Source organism: Pipra filicauda, unplaced genomic scaffold (assembly GCF_003945595.2).
Source record: "Pipra filicauda isolate LSUMZ 115617 unplaced genomic scaffold, ASM394559v2 scaffold284_size963001_pilon, whole genome shotgun sequence".
NCBI lineage: Eukaryota > Metazoa > Chordata > Aves > Passeriformes > Pipridae > Pipra > Pipra filicauda.
Window position 1 is genome coordinate 523,577 of NW_024104403.1, and position 20,541 is coordinate 544,117.

At 36.4% G+C, this 20,541-nt stretch overlaps 1 protein-coding gene across 5 annotated transcripts in view; it reads right to left on the bottom strand.

Annotated features, from left to right (window-relative positions):
• LOC113989701 (dystrophin) overlaps positions 1 to 20,541 on the bottom strand; it is a 553,659-nt gene that overhangs the window by 144,102 nt on the left and 389,016 nt on the right. The gene's annotated exons all lie outside the window — the stretch shown is intronic.

The following is a 20,541-nucleotide window of genomic DNA, read 5'->3' on the forward strand; positions in this document are numbered from 1 at the left end:
CAGATTCCACTCTGATGATCTGTTATTGCTTTTGACTGGGTAACTTTTATCCTCTGGAGTTGCCAGCAGTAGCAGACATGAGGCTGTAAGGTAGTGACAAATCCCAAAGTAACTTTCAAAACTACAGTTTGAGAAACCAGTAGAAGAGTTGTGGAATTGACCAGGGTGCAGTGAGACTGAAAGCACTTGAATTTCCAAGCCTACATGTATTTTAGAAAAGAACATCCACAGTGAAACTGGGGTTGCATTTGATTTTGAAATACATGTCCTTGTAGACCATTCCATGGCATTTCCCCAAGGAAATACACTCTATCAGTGTGTTTCTAGTTCAGCTGCCTCTACCATTACACTGTCTTATTATATAGCATCTGTCCTGTACAAGGGAAAACAATCATGACAATCAGGGAGGAAAAAGGAGAAAAAAACAACAGCTGAGAAACAGGAATACAGCTCTTGTACTGTTAATGTTCATTATACAGAGAATAACTGGCAGGAATATGTATCTGAAGGGTGCAAAATTTGGTAAAGTAAAAATACAACTTCATAGGCTCACACGAGCAAAATGTACTGATTTCATCATAGTTCAGTTTCTTTTGAAAGGTAAATCTGCAAATCAGTGCATATAATGTTTAACAAAGCGGCAAATCCTTTCTGCTGTGACTCCCACTTCCAATGCCAATAAGAAGTTCCCTCACCTCTCATTTTCCTCCTTCTCCTCACTACTGTCCATTTCCTATTAGATTCTGCTTGGGCTCCTGTTGTTTCCTTCATACCAACACATTCTCCATGTTTTAAGTTATTCTTCAGAGTCTAAGTGTTCTTCAATTTTTTTTCTTGTCCTGCCTTCTATGTTTTCTTCCTTTCTTACCTAGCACTCATCCTCCCATCCCTGGAAACCTTTAAGGTCAGGTTGGATGGGGCTCTGAGCAACCAGATCTAGTGGAAGATGCTGCTACTCATTGCAGGGGGGTTGGAGCAGAGGACCTTTGAAGGACCTTTCCAACTCAAAACCATGATTCCTATGATTCTATAGCCTCCAGATTTTAAAAATGCACTGCCTGCACTGCCTCATAGCAAGGTTGTCCCCCACGTTCTTTAAAGTGTGGCCATGGCAGCAACTTAAAGGTTAAGATTCTTAAAAAATTTACTTTTCTGCCCACTCCAGTTCACCATTCTGTTCAAACGGAAAAATTATCCTGGTTTCTCTATCACTTAGAAATAAAAATCACAAGAACTTGTGATTTTTTTGCAGCACTCTGAAATACTTTCCATGAAACTGGTAAAACCTTCAAAGTCTATAGAGAGGTACTTGTTGGATTTAAATTCATTTGACAGGTTTTTTTCCCACCCAACCATCTGTGTGTCTGTTGTGATAGCCTAGTACTGCAGGAATAAATTATATACCTGCTTGTCAGCTCTCAAGCATATTTTTGTTTCCCATGTTGTCAGCAAATCTGATTTGATATGTATGTGTAAACATATGCGGACGAGTATACATGTACAACAACCTCTTTCCCTCCAAAATCATCCCACAACTTTAATTTACCTCTTACTCACCAATATGCTGCACTTTTTAGATATTATTCTGTACTTAAGCAAAGCATATTTTTTGTAGTTTTCTATGTATAGTTAGAATAATTTAAGTTTAGCTGTGTTTGCTTCAATAATAATACCAGAAACTCCAAATAATTCTTGTCAAGTCATTTTCTAACTAGCAAAAATCTGAACTGCATGAAGATCTCTAAAGGACTTCTGGATGTGGATGGAATACCACATTTTTAAAGCAATCAGGGGCTTTTATTGTGTTTGTTTTTCACATCCCACTGCACAAGGTTTAATACACTGGGTTAAGGAGGCACAAAGAAATTTACTCCCAGAGAACCAATTCACTCCAGGACCAATATTTCACCTGGCTCTGATCCACTACAGGTTCAGGATCATTGACTTTACACTTTTACAGTACAGTCATGACTACATCCACTAAAGCTACAGAAGTGAGGTATATGCAGAGTTATAATGGTTCATTTGTGACTGCATTATGGTTCAAAACAGACTCAATAATACTGGAAATGTGAGGAACGCCTTCAAAGTTAAGTTAGGCTGACAAAAGATGTAATTTTAATATAACCCTTTCTTCCCTAGTCTTAGAAATTTTAAAGAAACCTTGGACTTGTTCAAACATTGTTCCCTTGAGAAAATGCATTACTAATTCCGACTCGTACATCACAAAAAACATTTTGCCTGCCAGTTTTCTGTCACTATTATGAGCTCTTGGAATTGTTTAACAATAGAAGTTGAATTTTCTTATTAATTGGGAAACTGTTCACCAACTCCTATGCTGGCAGTTAACATTTCTTCCCTAATAGGTGCATATTATAGTATGCTAAAGTACTTATACTCAAAATGTTCTTGCTGTAATCTTTAAGACTTCTACCATGTATATCATAAATGCAGATTCAATGAGCCTTTTACATGTTTCCATTTGTTACCAGCATATATTAATTAGAGAATATCAGGAACAGTGGAAGTCATGTTCTAAAAGTTGCATTTCTGACACTATGAACTTATTTTTGGTATACCAAAGGCTTCTCATCCTAAGATCTTATGAAGTCTGCAGTCAGACTATGACCTTAGAAATATTGGATGGAGTATCAGGAAGCATAGAGAAAAGATCAGAAGACCTTTTATAAATCAGTATGAGGCTGTACAAATTTGTAAACCCAAGGCACATTACTGAGTAAGACTTGAATATTATTCATTATTTTAAAGGCAAAGCAAAATGCACATTAATTGTAACTGAGCACCTGCTTCATACTTGACAGAAAGGCAAAGTTCTTTGACTTCAGCCATGCTTCGAAGCTATAGAGTACCCTGCACATTTGGTGCCTCTTGTGAATCCTGACCTTCCTGCAATTCAACAGTATGTTAACATTGAAGTTTAACAAAAGTTAAACTGGGCATCTCCCTTTGTCTTCAAGAACTGGTCATATGGCTGAAATGTAATTGGCCATGGAGGCCATTAAAAAAACCACTTCCAAAAGAGCTACAAGATATGCTTTATAACAATAATTAATCATGAATGACTGTGAAATTACTTAGGATAAACATTCTTGATAGGATGGTACAGAAGAAATGTACCTTGGAATAAGACTGTAGAAGACATTATCATTATATCTAGACATTCTATACCAATCAGCTAATGCAAAATATTTGAATGTGAACTCTTTGTTAGGGCAAACAGCCTTTAAAAGAAGTGCATACAGTTTTGAGAAGGAACACAGTTGTCACCAGTTTCTGGATTTGTAATTTTATAGCTCCAACAGTCTGCAGACATTACATCAGCTATCAAAGACATTGAAACTACAGCAACTGTCCCAGCAGCAGCACCACCCATCTTAGAAGTTGGCCAAGTACATTGAGATCATAATGATCTTGTTCATTATTTCAGACTTTCTTTTGAACCAGTTATTTTAGTTCATTTAGAAGCACTTCCTACCATTGGGAAAAATGGCTCATGAGTTCATAAACCTAATCTCCTACTCAACTTTCTGATTTATGTGTTACACTCTGTCTTCATGGAAATTTGCACTACTACTGTTTACTTCACTGAAAAATTTAAGAATACATAGAAATGAAACTTCACTTCAAATAAGCTACTGTACCACAAATAAAACATTATGGAATAAACTAAGATAGAAAGGTACCTCAAGGAAGGTAAGCAGACAGGATTGTGTGCTCTGTCTCAAAGATATAACTGGGCAGATATGACACTGGAAAGACATGAAGTCCACTTCTATTTAATTGTATAGATCACATAATTCTGTAGAGACAGTGCACTGCAGACAGAAATATGAAGGAACTCTAATGAATAATGCTCAAATGAAAAGAATTGATGAAAATGTCCAGCTGCACTAAAAAGACATGAAGTCACCATTTATGCAACGGATGCATGTAATAGGTATTGGGAAGGAAAAGAAAATTGTTATGAACAGACTCTTTGGCAAAGTATCAATAGAATTAATTTTTGAGTTGTAAGGGAAATGTAGGGCAGTGGAAATAATTTCAAGTGGTGGAAAGCATATGTATTGGAAATTTTGATTGCTATCACTGGAAGATTGTGATCATTGGTTCAGAAACTGAAAACAAGTTGAAACTAATTCTAATTTATATATGATGTCTATCAGAACGCATATATTACGTATTTGTGCTTCAGGTAGATGCAGCCCAACTGTGAAAAGAAATGGTTAACCTTTTCTCATGATGTTGGGTCATGAGACAAGGTGGACGCACAGTATGGGGTTTCATTTGAACAGTTGCACATTCTCCTTTAAGGGTGTGCTCCAACCTCTCCATGTTTCTCCACATCTCTCAATGCAGAGGGGGGAACCAGAGAGACCCAACATGCTGCGCTGGAAATCTGCAGCTGCCTATGAAAGGCTACAAAAGGATTAAAGTGTCTCTGGCTCCTGCTTCCCTCACTGGACCTGCTCCCTTCACTTCTTACATCTCTGACAGCACAGAATCTTGGAGACCCAACAGCTTGCAGAACTCAAACAGCTTTCCCTGTGCACCATAACCCACTCCAACACTTGAAAAGTCTTGCAAGTGGTAGTTTTGCAGCACCACAAGCCAGCATTGATACGACATTGAAAAAGGGACAACGGCTGATGTGGGATAAAAACAAACCAATCCCAAAACACATGAGAAGAGAAAATACTTCTTCAGTCACCATTTATAGGCGGAGTTTTCAGATGTCCAATCCTGTTACAAAATCCATAAACCTGAATAAATATTTAGGAGAAAAAACCCCTTTCTGCTGCTTTCAAAAAGCCAGTAGAAATCTAGCAAAAACTTAAATACAATATGGGTTTTATTTTTAATTATTATTATGATCTGTTATTTAAGATCCTCATACAGAAAGAGTTATAAATTGTAAGGACTATCCCAATAAATTTGCAATTAAATAACTAAATTAATGTAGAGAAATTTAATTAAAGCTGCACTGGTTTTTACAAATGCAGTTAATTAAGCTGCTATCTAAAATTAAATCTCACCCAATCCCCTTTTAAATTTTTGCAGCTCATCAGATACAGATATAATTAAAATTCTAGAAGTTCACCTATGCATCTGAATATTCAAAAAAAAAAAAAAAAAAAATAAAACCCACAACCAAAACCTGCTGAAGTAGTTTGAGAGGCTGGTGCTTTAATGGGATTTATACAGTCCTCAGAGTGGGAGGATAGCACACAGAAACCCCTCAGAAACAAATCTAGGTTTTCAAATCTGCATAGACTTTTTCATGTAGTATAGCAGGCCAAGAACCTTTGAAGATTTTCCACAAGTGAAGGGTAGCAGATTGACATGACCAGGAAACAGGGAGATAAATCCTGCTGACTTCACATGTGCCTTCCTTTGAAGTGGGCAGGACCTGCATAGGTAAGGCACGCAGCACTTGCACTTATACCCAGGAACAGATGTGGGCATCCTATCAGAGGGAAAAATTGCTTTTTCATAACTGAGTATGTCTGATCTTCTGGTGGCCTAAATGATCCCTCTTCCTTTCCTGTCTTCTACTGACTGATTTTTATCTTGGTCAGGCTCAGGATGGTCTGTTTTGTTGGTCAGATAAATGCAGATCGATTTTCCCAGGTGAGAGTGACTCAAAAATCACCTTTGTTTTACATAAAAATAAACATTTAACATAAACATTTTAAGTATTGGTTGATCCAGAGAAACAGATGTCCAGATAGCTGAGAGGTCTATTACTGCACTGCTTAGGATCAGACAGCAGTCTTTGAAGAGTTACAGTTTTAGAGGAGGAAAAAAAAATAATATTAACTGAAGTACAGTTCAGGACTAATATTTATTGCAAATGACACAGATTTCTTTATTAAAACAGGCATATACTGTGGTAGAACAAATGACGACTAAACCAATAGGGCATTCAGAACTCAAATTGGGAGCTGGTCATTTCAACAGCTCACTCCATAAGCAGCAGCACTCTTGAGTACAGTCCTGCAGTGCTCACATCCCACCCACATTACCACTGCACAGGCAGGTCCTTCAGGAGTTCTGAGAATATACAAAAAGTAAAATTATGCTCTGGTGTTAAAGACATAAAGTTGAAACACTCAAAAATGTACCAACATTTTCATGACAGGTATTTATTTTCTTCTCTGTCAACAAAGCTAGGCAGAAGACAAAAATCGACCTCATTGTTTTTGTAATACCGCAGACATTAAATCCTCTTTTGGGAAAAACATGGGTGGGAATCCTATGCCTAATGTCATGGAATTGAGGGTTCAGAACTGAAACCCAAAACCTTTATCTGAAAAGCTTAATTTAAGCAGGAAGATAATTCAAGATCTGGATATTTTTTTCCAATTTGTGGCACAGGCATGTCTGCAGATAAATAAGCAAACTCTTTAAAATACAAATTAGCATAGATTTACAGACTTACACAGGGTTTAAACTTAACTTTTGAAGAACAAGGTACAACTGCCCTATCATTTTATGTAGAGTAAGAAAAATGAAAAGTAAGAAAAAGGAAAAGAAAAAGCAACAAACCTCCAGAGTATGATAATAACATAATAAAATTTAAAGGGTCTATGCACTCCCTTTTGAAGACCCATCTCTCCTTGGAGGGAAAAAATCATTAACTTTTTTTTTGTGTACAGAAAAAGAGTGTGTTTCCTTTCTTGCATATTAAAATCTGGAGAATGTACACAAATAACAAAAGTTAAAAATCCAGAGAAGCTTGAAGATTGAGCAACCTGTGATAATCTCTCTTTCTGCAGGCACTTGAATCATCCTCTCTTGCTTTGAGCTTGCAATGAAACAGGACCCTGACAAATTGCTATAATCTTCTTTAACCCTGATCACTATTTTAATAAAAAAAGGGTCGGTCATCCTGGAATTCGTACAACAGGCAACTGTCATTCTATTTGCTAAATACACAGAGTATGCAGCTAACAGGTTGAAATGGTTCAAACTTTTATTATGTTCAGAATATTACATTCCAGCATTAATATTTGACAAGTAAAAGAAAAGAAAATTATGAGACAGTCTGCTTTGAGGAGCTTTAGAGGTCTGCTTAGACCATGGCTGTAGCTTTCACTTAAGAGATTTCTTGGGATTTCTTGGTGGTGATTCATACAACTGCCATGACTAAAAGCCTCCCTCAACTTACACTGCACTTTTCCTCTCTCCATCCCTTGTTTTCTTCTCCTTTTAGATTATAAATTTTCTAGATGTGTTCTCTATTTGTTTGTTTAATGATTTTCTCCCTAGCCTTTTTTTTAATAAATAGTGGTATGCTTGTCAGTGGCATGACAGTCAAGGAGAAGCTTATATGAAGAGGAAGAAAGGAAGCTTCAAGAAGAAAAAAAGAGCAATGAGAGAAACTTAAAAGAGCATCAAGGAGATTGTAGGCAGGGGAAGATTAAAGGAAAAAGCAGCAGCCAACTGTGATTTTCAGCTATAAAGGATTCAGCAGCTGTCATTAAGAACCTGCAGCTCTGCTTGAGACATATTGATCACACTATTTCAATGTTTTCTGTACAACTTGGAGAACCCTCTGTTTACCTTAAATTATAGCAATACTCAGGATAATACTTATCTCTTACTTTTTTTTTGAAGGAGGAAGACTGTCCTGTGTTTCTCCCTCTTTCCTTTTCCAGAAAGGGATGCTGAACTTCTAGTGTTTTGCTCACCTGGTCACCAATACAGAAGTATAAAAATACCCTTCTTGCTAAAGATGAGGATTTTCTTCTTCTTCTCTGTTTTTTGTTTTTTTTTTTTTTTAAGGAGAAACATTTATACATACAGCTCCTTAATACTGTAGCCACTTCCTAGAATGAGTACTCCTGTAGGGCTCACGAAGATAATGCAGAATATAGCATCTCTGTATTTACAAAGTACTGGAGGGTTGTAACTAATCCTGGTAAAATGGTAGAACATCATTAGATTGTTGACAACAGCAAGAAGGTTTGTTTCTAGGACTTCTAAACCATTTTGCACACAATATTCTTGTACTAATATACAAACTATATTTTTTGAAAAAGCAAACACTTGTTTTGATAAATAGTAAGGCAGTCCTTTTTCCACAGGTTTCACAGAATATTCCAAGTTGGAAGGGACCCATGAGGATCATCCAAGTCCAACTCTTATCTTCCACCTGAACATGTCTCAGGATTAATTTTTCCAAAGTTATCTCACAGTTCCTAATCACATAGGTCTTTTTAAATACATTGTACTCTAAGATATAAATGTTAAAGGACAAAAATGCAGGAGGTAGGATGATTCATGTCTCCCACACACCTCTGTTCTTGTAACACCCTTTTTAGTGTTATCATTTTTTCTTACATATTAAAACCAGCTGTATTAGTCTAAACTATAGAATTATATTAGACTTTGGGGAAAAGGGCAAAAAAAGGAGAAAAAAGCACATTCATACTGTCATTTGCTTTCAAACACAAAGCCATAACGTTCCAAAGGTTTCTCATTCCACAGTGAGAAAAGAAAAAATGTCTCTTATATTTTGTCTTCCTCTCTAGGTACATTAATGACATTTTTGTTCTGATGTGACTATTGTAAGAATCAAAATGCCTCAGCTTCAGGGTTTTTTTTTTATATTTTATAATACACCAAGCTCCACAAACCTTAGTAGAAAATAGAATACTCTTAATTATGAATAAATTAACTAAATTAGCAACATGAGATGGATATGAAATTAGAGGACTGTTAATTGAAACTGCAAACACAGCTGTATACAGCTTGGAGATGAATCACACCAGTAATGACGCAGATGTTTATAAAATGTGATTATGTTTAGCAGGAGCATACTATTGAAACTCCCCAGCCTATTCTTATATTGTGTCACTGAAATGGTTTTTAAACCCATGAACACCAGGAATCAGAATCTCACGGATGGCAAATTAGGCTCCCTGGATATGTGAATTAGTGTTGTCTGAATGTCAGCAATTTAATTCTCCAGCTTTCAAAGAACGTAGAAGTGGAGCCAAAACCAAACATCTGTTAGTTATATTCTCATTCAGAAAAAAAAAATTAAAAATCTCTGGCAAGTTTGAGACTGAATATGAGAAAGACAGTGAAATACAGTATCTCTAAGCAGTAACACTGCGGTGTGAATATACTGATCCTGTAATTAATATAACGTGAAAGCTCATGAAATCTACTTCCCGTGCAATTGTGAATACATCTTTTTGGGACTATCCCTCCAAAGTGCTAGAAGGATCAGGAAAAAGTTATAATTCCTATCTAAAGGTTTAAGAATTGATTAGCTTCCTAAAAACAGCAAATCAGGCTTTTTATTCTTTCAGATTTTACATATTCCCTATGATGTTTCCTGATAAACTGTACAATATAGGTGTTTTTTTCCTAGCACAAAAAGGCGCAAATGTTGCTCTTGGGTCATACAAGGATATGTGAGCTATGCAGGCTCAGCAGGGGTAGCAGTCAGTACAGTTGTGAGGGAGGGCACAGCAGACAAAGCCAACAGCCCATGGTGGCTTAAGTTTTAACATACCAGTGAAAGTCTGCCTCGTACCTCCTATTTCCCAGAGCAGTGTTACCCCTGAATACCATACAAAGGCATGTAAATGTTACATGTCTGTGACTTGTTTTCTGGAATAGTTCATAGATTAACAGAAGTAGATTTTACAATAACATTTTCCTTGAATATAACCACGTTTTCAATGAACATGCTGAATAATATAAGATCATAGTTTGTGTCCAAAGCCCTTTCCACACACTGTAGTGAAGCTCACATCACAAAGACACTATTAGCTGTGATTCAGGGGCCTCAGCCTATATAACAATAAATACTTATTAACACAAATGTACACAACTTAGAGCTTGTTTTTCTGGCCCTCTTTTCTAAAGAACAGAACAGACCTTTAGACTAAGTAAACTACAGTAAAACTGAAAGGCTACTATGCCTTACACCAAATCACCACAATGTCATTTTAATTTAACTAAATTTTATAATATCCCTGATATTATAATATTTCTGATCCATAACTGAATGCTTCCCTAAAAACATGTAAATTCATGCACAACATGGTTAAAATAATTTGAAAAATTACATGGAGTGTCACTGGCACAGCTGAAATAATTGGCATGACCTGGCATTGTTAAACATCACAGGCTTATCCCATCAGCCGTGGGAACTACTGAGCACAGTCTAACGATATGAGGGCACAGTGCTGAGAGAGAAAAGTGGTGATCATAAAATTGGATTTGCCTCTGTCTTTCAGAAACTTTATTTTCTGGGAGCTGACCTCTGATTCACTGGTGAAGAAAAAGGATTAAATCTTGAATTTTTAAAAGGGGAAGCTTGCATGATTTCTGCAACCGACCATACTGGTCTGACAGTATTTCACATGTCATTCACAGCTGAATAAAGTTATAAAAGCTTTATGAGAAAATTGGAACCTCTTTCTCTTTAAAGGTAAACCTAGGCAGATTCAGGGGTATATTGTAGCTAGCTATGACAAGTGATGTGCAAACTAAATTCAGTTATCTTAGCTCTTTGGCTGGCAAAAGTACAGACAAAGTCAACTCAGGATTTGAAATGTGATGTTTTGCGATAAGGAACTGTAATATTTGGATATACAAGAAACACAAAGCTATGTTATGGAAGACACATTCTTCTATTTCTTCTAGATACCCCAAAAATCACTGCACTGCTGAAGCAGTGCTGTATTATCAGTTAAGTAGGACAGAACTCATTTTTTTTGCAGATGAAAGAGTCATAAATGAGGGTTTTGGAAGAAAAGGACACAAAACACTTGAGGTCAGTATGAAAAATCAGAGGAATGAAAGTGAAAACATCCACCAGAATGAATATACTATCTACATATGTATCCTTAGGCTTATTTTTCTGGATTGATTAATGCTAATTAATTTTATTTTAAAACAAACCAAACTGTGGTAGAGAAACAACTCTGGAGAAAATGGAAGATAAAGACTAATTGAGTCTTCAACCTACACACTTGAGGCTTCCAAAAAAAAGGCATACCCTAAAGAATACATTTCCACAGCATAGGATTTGGATGTTGCTATGATTTTTCAGGTACAAAAGAAATAAAAAATGAATATTAATAAAACTTGAAATTGCAAGCTCCGGGTCAAGAACCATATTTTATACTATGTTTGTTCTGCAGCTAAGGGGTGCATTTCCAAAGGTTATTGCAGTGTCAGTGTTTTATAAAGTAACACCAAGCAAAAGAATTGAACAGCTTAGATGAACCACATGAAGCAATAAGTGTCTTGAAATAATTCCTTTTGCCTGTGTAGTGCTGGGTGTCTCCAAATTAAGAAGGACTTAATAGAAAACGTTTGCACACACAACATGTAACAGGATTTGAGCCATTTTGATTATGAAGTGCCCTCCTCTACAGCAAACATACCATTACATCACTTCCACACCGCCCATAATTTTCTATACAAGGATACAACATTCGGCTTTACTCAATCCATGTTGAAAACTACAATGGCTTTAGGGAGCACTTTGTGAAATATTTTGAAAATGACACACATAATCTTCTACAAAGGCTGGTTTCAAATCTGTGTCACAACTTAATGCCACTGACATTTTTAGTATTTTAAACCCCATTATTAACATTACTTCTAAAGCAGTAAAAAAAATCTTACTTAGCTTGAAGTCTTACTGAAGCGAAAAGATTTAAAAAATATAGCACAAAATACTACCTAGCTTAAAGACTGTAAAAGCTTTCTGTAACCTGAAAGTATATAGCCTGCCATAAAAATATCTGCAGTGATATAACATATAATTGATATGTCAGAAAGACACAAAATGACTCAACAAAGATATAAAAAAGGCTAAAATTAACCTTTTGCACTGGAAATTTGCATATTATCTCTCTACCTTGGGCTTTTAATCACTTCAAATGAAGTTTCTTGTAGAAAAAATCACATAATTTCAGAAGAAGGGATTAGTGATAATGGGGAGAAAGAGAAATATGTTTGGCCAGTTTTACATTCTCCCTCTAAAATCCTTTAACAATACTTTGGCACTGGTGCTTGGAATCTAAGGGGTTTTATATTGCTTCCAATCCAAGGGTATTCATTAAGGTTTCATTGAGTTACAAGCCTCTGAAAATCACATTAGAGAGCCTTTACAGGGCAGCTCTTAAATTCAGTGAATGCTCTATCTGCGACAAACGTGTTCCACATTCAAAGCAAACTCTGTACATCTGCTCTGACCTCTCTTCAAACCGAGCGGGCGTGAATGGACAGACGATCCGTGTCAGCAGCGTGGATCCCCTCCAGGATATGGAGCACAACCAGAAATTGCAAGGATTCATCAGCCTCCTGGTGTTGGCAGACAGCTGACAACGTATCCTACCCTACCAGACCCTACGCAATCCTGTCCTGTTCCATCACTTTTGAAAATCTAACCTGAACATTATGAGCTCTGACAATTTATAACATTTTGGGAAGGAAAACGGCCTGTGAAGTGGAAGCTAGGGTTGGAGAGTGATTTATAATTGCAAGGTTCATATTGGTTTTGTCCTTTGTTTGCTTCCACTACTCTGACTGCTGCTAATTGTGCATTTCCCAGCTATTCTGCCTCACATGTTCTTACCGTAAAAAAACCCTAATTCTCCTAATAAGCAGCTTAAACATAGCTGATTGGAATCAGGTCACATGCCTGAAAAGGTGTTGAAAAAAAATCAGGCCATATTCTCTCACTTTGGGCAAAAAAAATGAAGCTATCTGTGCAATTTTATCATCCAAGGCATAAACTTTCAAATCCCATAGTCTACACCTCTTTCTAGGGCTGAAACTCAGAGCTTTAATTCTCCAAATGTCACTTCCACACTGCTTGTCAAAGGGACTCTTACAGAAATATTTTCAACTAATTGTTTTGAGATGATCAGGTGTTATGGATCGTGAACATTTACAAATACAGTTTCAATGGTGGCTACCAAATAAATTAAAGAGCTACAAACTACTTGACTAAAAAGCAACAGAACCAGTGGATGTTGGTTTCTAGTGAATATAGTTTCAACAGTATCATAACCTCTGTTTTCCTCAGTATCCTAAATATAGTCTGGTATGAGTCATATAGATGTGTGCTGCCAAACATAATCTATAACTGCTGACAGGTGGAAGTAAATTGTGCAAGTCTTCTTTTATAAGGAAATGAGACTCACATATATCAACTAATATGCTCATTCTTTTCCTATCATTTATCCATCAAACAGATAAATTGGAGACCTTACAGAATATATAGTATATGCAAAGGTTGTACAATAGAGTGCTAAATTCAAGCTGCATGTGTAACATATTTTCTTGTATTTGATAAATTTTAAGTGTGCTTTTTTTCATGTAAACAGCATAACTCAGTTTTTATAATCCCAAACACCCCCACACATATACAAGAAACAAAAAATACATCAAAAGAAATCTACATATGCGTATTGTGATGAGGATATAAAAGAAGGATAAATTGCTATTCTTCTGCATGGTTCTTCAAAACATTCTCATAGAGGAGAAAATTCCAGAGTAAAGGAAGTCAAAAGAGGATAAGAAAACTCTAAAATGAATGCATACCCTATACCAAAAATGACTAAAGCATTTGTAATTTTCAACAAACTGAAACTCATCACACACAACATCATAAATTTAACAAGGTTTTATTAGGTTTTCTGCTGGCATGGCTGTGGATGATAACTAGAGCTGTTTATACTTATATACACACTTTCTTTCACTGACTGCCCTAAATATGTCACAATGAAGGTGTCCTCCTAATTTAGGAAGGAATCTCTCCAATTTTTGACACACATTTCATTAGAAGAACTGAATCCCAATCCAGATAGCTGGCCTTCCTCCACTAGCTTACAGAAATAAATAGATAGGATCTCTAAAGAATGGATGACTGTAAAATGAATTCTATATGCATATTTTTGCAGACAAACATTGAGAAAATTTGAGACTCAGGCTAACAGAAATTTAAGAAAAATGCATGGGTATATGACTTCTACAGCCAACTGGCACAGCCAATTAAATAAATAAGAGACCATTAAAGAGCTGTGACAATTGTGGCTTTGGCAGAAGTTCCAGTTCTCATGGAATATACAAAATAACATTTGAACTAAGTAGTCTAATGGGAAAACTCAACTTCCAAAAATGATCAAAATCTCCCTCTGCTGGGAAGATTAAGTCTGCAACTACAAAATAATTTTAAATATCAAGGTTGAAAAGCACTATGATTTTATTAGTGCACTAATTACTGTAACTATAGGTGAGTTAGAATTTTGGCTCCATAATGTACAAAAGTTTCTTGTTTTTCTCATCTACTTACAGATGCCATATGTCAAAATGTAATTTAAAAAAAGAGGAAAACCCCCCAAAATAGAAACAAATTATTGATTAAAATTAATGAAATATCACAATGGAAAGAGAACCTGCTAAAGTAACAGAAAGGTAATAATGCTCAAATATAAAAATATCACTCACTGCCTTTTATATTGCACATTCATATATACATGACATTCTCTGCCTCATTCGGAGAAGAAACATTTTTCTTGCTACTGTTGCATCATCTGCCAATCTATCAACAACAGAACTCCAGTTTAAACTCGCTGTTTAATAATAAATAAGTCCATTTGTACTAGAAGATATACAAAAAAATTGGACAAATTTTCTCTCTAAGTATATGACTAGAGCTTTCCTGTATGAGAATCCTATGCAGTAGCAATTGAACAACTGAACTGCAAAGCAAGAGAGATTTTCTTTTTCTTTAGGAAAAATTATATAAGAGAATATCCTTAACTACACTCAAATCTTAATTCCATGGTTTAGCCAAGAAGTAAAGTTCCCGAAACCATTACCCTGCTACATATGCACAAATAAAAAGAGGACCTGAGAATCCAGTAATCCTTATTTTAATTCAACTGTGAGAGACCTGAAAAAGACATTTCTTTTACATATGTATTTTTATTGTTATTTCATTTGTTTTCAGAGGATTTTTTTCTTGGAGAAGGTGTGGAGGATGGAAGGTGAAGTAAAATTAAAAAAAAAAAAAACAAATCTAAAACCTATTATAATAGGTCACTGATGATTTCAACTTGCATTTTGATGCAACTTATTTGCCCTGGTGCCCAACCCTTATCAAAAGAAGGGTGTGAGCTGAGGATGGTTGCCCAGAATGCCTGTGACTCACCCTTCCAGAGATTCACTGAATATCAACAAATATTTGAAAACACCTATCATTAGTATTTGGTGGGACATCTACATACAGAGGCCAGCAAGGCTTTGATGCATAGTCACAATCTCACATTGATTTGATTTTAGGAAGGAAGAGATTTCCTTTTTGGCTTTTGTACTCTTGATGTTAGTACCTCTGCAAATACAGATGGCAATAGTCATTCATATTTCTCACCACAGATTGAAAGAATCAGCTAATATTTGTGAAGCAGCCAGAAGATGCTGTTATTTGAAATAACTCATTGCAGTGACACTTATTACAGTAGTTTGCATTACACAGCTCAGTAAAGAGTCTGTCCTCAGCAGAATACAAATAAAATTATGATATAACTTTAGATAACTGCCTGCAGGGGTACTAAAAGCCTGCTGGTTCTTCAGAGCTCCTGCAAGCAGAGAGTACTGTTCGAGGGAACAGTATAATAGAGTTGTGGCTGGATCTTCTAACAAGAGGCAGCATGGCTTTTGCACCACATCAATCTTCAGATACCCACATGCTGGAGAATTTTTGCTACTGGTGAAAGACAAGCTGAGGATTTGGGAATGATACTGAAATCAGGGCTTATGCTTCTTTACAGTCACACATTATATACAGAAATCAGAGAATTGTAGAAATGTTTAGGTTGGAAAAGACCTTGGGCTGGTTTAGCTCTAGGTTTTGATGTGCTCAGAGACAACCACTCACGAATGACAACAGTTTGTTACAACTTTCAAAAGTAAAACAATTAGAACATAAGTACCATAACAAAATATTTGAAAAGGTACAGTTTTTTGGATGAAAGGTGGTTCTTACTATATTTTTCAGCTTATTAAAGGTACTATTCTAGATAAGAGTAAACACAGTTTGATTTAGACCCAAAAAACCCTTTCTTGATAACTGAAGTGCATGTTCTCCGTGGGATGTTTGTAAATTCTTTCACATGTCAGGGTCTTTGCCCTTTGACCAGAACTACACCAACCAGACCTCTGACTGAAGTGAAATGGATATAGCTCCCACCAATCTGGGCTCCCTGGCTCCCCAGATGTCAACTGGAAGTAAGAAAGAGTTTGCAAACACGTTTTCCCCCAGGATGATCTCATTACATATACTGTTTGAAGCACACAGGATCTGAACATGAGAGCTCCTTGTGAAATTCATAACAAATAGCTCCCTGGAAAGATTTCATCTCCTTTCATGTTTAAGAAAAATGAAAAAATTAAACAGCATATTTTCCTCAAAACTACTCTTTTAAAGGCACAAAGCTAATTATTTTCACATTGCTTAAACTCCACAGATGATGACACAGTTTTCAGTGACTGAGCTGAGTGCATTAGCTTTCATTAATGAAATACACCTCACATAACACTTCAAAACCAGGGCTGGTTGAGTCTGTAATTGGTCGAGTGCTTTCTATACATTTTTCTTCCAGTAATACTCCAGTGTATATTCACCAAAACTGAATACAAATCAGGTAACTTAACAGCAAACATGCCTTTCTGCAGAAACACAAATGAAGTTCTGGGAAGATTCTGCAGTAATATTTGATACTATTCACTAACAGCACTAATCTCACTGTACAACCATTGTGAAATACTGCAAATGACTGAATATGATTGGCCTTACTCTTATGCTTGTAAAATGAATATAATATTAAATCTCTGTAAGATTTGGTTTAAAACAATACATTTTCTCCTCTGATCTTATGTAAGTCCCAGTATTAATAAAGCAACAAACAAGACATGATTTCCTCCTTTACAAAATGTTCTTTAACTTTCTCATAACACTAGAATTTGCTGTTGTTTCAGATGTGATACATCTTATGTCTTCATGCACTTTTCCCATACATAACTAAGAATGGGCATCTTTATGGCAAGACGTAGCACAGAAGGCTCTGTTTTATGATTTTCCTGCACTCATATTTTCTAGGAACTGGGATGCATGGATAAGAAATATTTTCGCCATTAGGAAAAGGACAAGGAGAGAGAGATTTAACTTTTGAGGGGAAAAAAAAAGAGAAGGAATCTAGGAAAAGGGAAGAACAGAATAAAAAAAAAACAAACAGAGATAAAGAAAGTAAGATGGGGAAAGGCAGAGAAAAGTAGGAATATGGAAAGAATTACTTTTTGAAAAAAAAGAATTAATAGAAGCCAATGAGAAAATATCACTAGTGTAAAAGAAAGACACACGAAAATACACAGAAGGCTGAAATCAATGGAAAATATGATGAAAGAACTAAAGCACTAAGGAGATATTTTAGGTGACATTAGTCTAAGAAAGGCAATTAATAGAAAAGAAAGATAACACAGAACCATTAGACAAATTGAAAACCAGAAACAAACAACAGGAGTGTACCTTGAAATGGTTTTGCATGAAACAATTTTTTTTTTTTTTCCTATTGCATGGCCAAAATTTCAGTTTTCTATGAAGAGTATCACACCTAACTGGAGTGCTGGTCATACATAAGTAAGTCTAACCCTAAGACAGAACAACACATAATACTTTAAAAAGTCCGACTCAGGTGTGTCAGTGTCCAGCAGACATCATACACAGAACAGTTGGTTTAGATGATTGTTGTACCTTCCTTCCAACTGGACTATTCTATTCTAGTCTATGCTATTCTATTCTCTTCTAACAAGAATGAGCTCTGCATCTCAATGCAACTCAAACTCTGCTCCCTTTTAAGTAAAAAATTATTTTATAGGAACAGATGTGCCCTTCTTTCTAGGGGTCAGAACTTGGCCTTTTGTATATGATAATCCTTCAAAGTTACTTATGTCTTTTCCCCTCAGGATGTGTTTAAAAATTTACTGGACTGTTTTCACCTTACTCTCTGTATCTTCCAAATGACATTTAGGTAAATATGAAAAAAGACAGTAAACCACAATATTCCAAGTAACTCTCTGTTCTATCAGCCATAACATCTCACTCTGACATACTGTCTCCAAGTATCTATCTTCAGAGAAGATGAAGCACTTTGTTTTCCAAATACCTGGATTCGATAAATCAAGACAATAATTTACAAAGCAAAGGGAATTGTTCACAATGTTGCCTGAGCTCTGTGGAAAACAACATTTTATCTTTGAACTCTGTGCAAACAGGTGACTTGCCCTATATATTTTTAAATGATCTACAATATCTGGTTGGTCCTCTTTCTAGTGTATTTATGAATGATAACAGCAAAACATATTCTTGGGCTTTCTCCCAGATCTGTTGAGTTTTTCATATCTTGGATGCTTTTACCCTGAAAAATCTTCCTGCTTTCCTTTATTTCCCAATTAAGTAATGAAGAATATTTCAGTGAATCACTGGAAGTAATTAACTATTTTAGCAGTGAAATAAGGTAGTTTTCAATGTATCATAGAAGATATGTTAATTTAATCAACTGCTTATAAAAACTAAACAGATATGATTTCTCTCATATGTGCATAAACATATCGGGAATACCCATTTTGTCTTCCATATTTCTGTTGATTTAATTAATAATATTACCTGAACTCTATTATGAAGATCTGGGAAAAAGTGGGTAGTAATGACAAAAGAACTTGCAGTAATGATCTTTTACTTAAAATATCACTCTCACTGCAAAGTTTTGAATTAGGAAAAAAAAATCTGTTAATATCTGCATGAACTGATAACAAACCAGAGATTTCACAGAGCTGTGAGATTTCTTTTGGAGAAGCAATAAAGAAACAATAACGTGTTACTGACTATTAGAATTCACAGCACCATTGTAAGAAAAGAGGTAATCGATTCATTTCTGTCTATTGATAATGTTTGGGGTTTACAATGAAAGAAAACCTCTTTATTAAACCCCATAGTTCTACATTTTTTAAACAAAATATCAAATTAAATACAACACAATTTCAAAACCTAAAGTAGTGATGTAGCAAGAAATAAAATAGCAAGTTAAATTCAGCACTTAATTTAATTGCATTTACCTTCATTTAATCATAACATCACTCCCCAGCTATTGGATCTATATAACCTACACCACTGCATACATGTTTACATATGCTCTCTAATGCACACCGTTCCAAAAATTCTAAGCTAAGATACAGCGCATCTTGGAAAAAAAAAAACAACTATGCATGTTTGAAGTCTTTATCTCAAGATAAGAATTTGTACATTTTTCAGTATTGTAGTGGTTTGAACCTTGTTTTCCCCAGAGGCTAAGAGAAGTGGTAGACCCCAAGGGGTGGAAACCCCTGGAAGTTTTGAAGTTCTGCCCAATGGGCGCTCCTGCAAAAATGTAAACATACCACAACCAGACCGGAAAAGAAGAGTTGTAGTTTGGTTGTTGTAGGAGAGGTGGCCATGTTGTAGAGCCATGAGGAAGGGGCTCTGAGCCCCTTGGGCCCTCTGGGGCCTCCCAGCCCCTGGCTGGGGGGCTGCAGGGACCTGGAACAGCATAAAGCTGGGCTAGGTGCCTGTAGTATGCCAGGAGATGTTTTCTCCATGGGCACAGAGCAGCAGCCGACGCTGACCAGAGAAACAGTGGCAGAGAGCCAGAGATAAGAACCTGAACTGAAGAAGCAGCAGAAGCAACATTCAACACTGCAGAGGAGACTCCTGGAAGGAGAGTCGAGGAAAGGAGAGCCAGCAGCTGAGAGCTACAGAGTTCTTGGGGGTAAGACTGATACCAGATCCCCAAAACTCCTTTGAGACCTCCTGGAAGGAGGAAGATGATGGACTCTTACTTGAAAGAGCCTTGAAGTGCGACATGCACTGTAGAAAGGAGCTAGAGAGCTCCGAGAGGAATGCAGGGGGAGTTGACCTTGGCTCTCCCCCCTTGCACTGCTGCCACGGTGGCAGCCTGAGAGACAGGGCACAGAGGCCCTGCAAGAGATACCAGACCGTCACGAAGACCCCCCTGTGTCTTCGTGATATGACGTGGTGAAACGACCTTGTCTGGGGTTACGAAGGCCACGGAAGACCCCTCGGTTGTGAGGCGATGGGGCCGGGGGAGCTTGAATACCTCCCTCGTGGACGCTGGCAGAAAGTGTGATTTTACAGATTCCGCTGCATGGAATCATTAATCTATATTAATCTATAAAGAATTTATTTAAAACTGTTGCTCCCAGAAATTATTTAAACCATAGTAAAAGGAATGAAGTAGCAGAAGTAAACTGTCTTATGTGAATCCTCTATATACACCATAGAAATATCCATAAAACATGGTTAAGTCATGTGATAAATGAACACATGATATATCAGGCAGCAAGATTTGCTAAATATTAATACTAAAAGGTAAATAAACTATTAAGTATTTTAACTTCATAGTTGCACCATATGAGAAACTGGGCTAC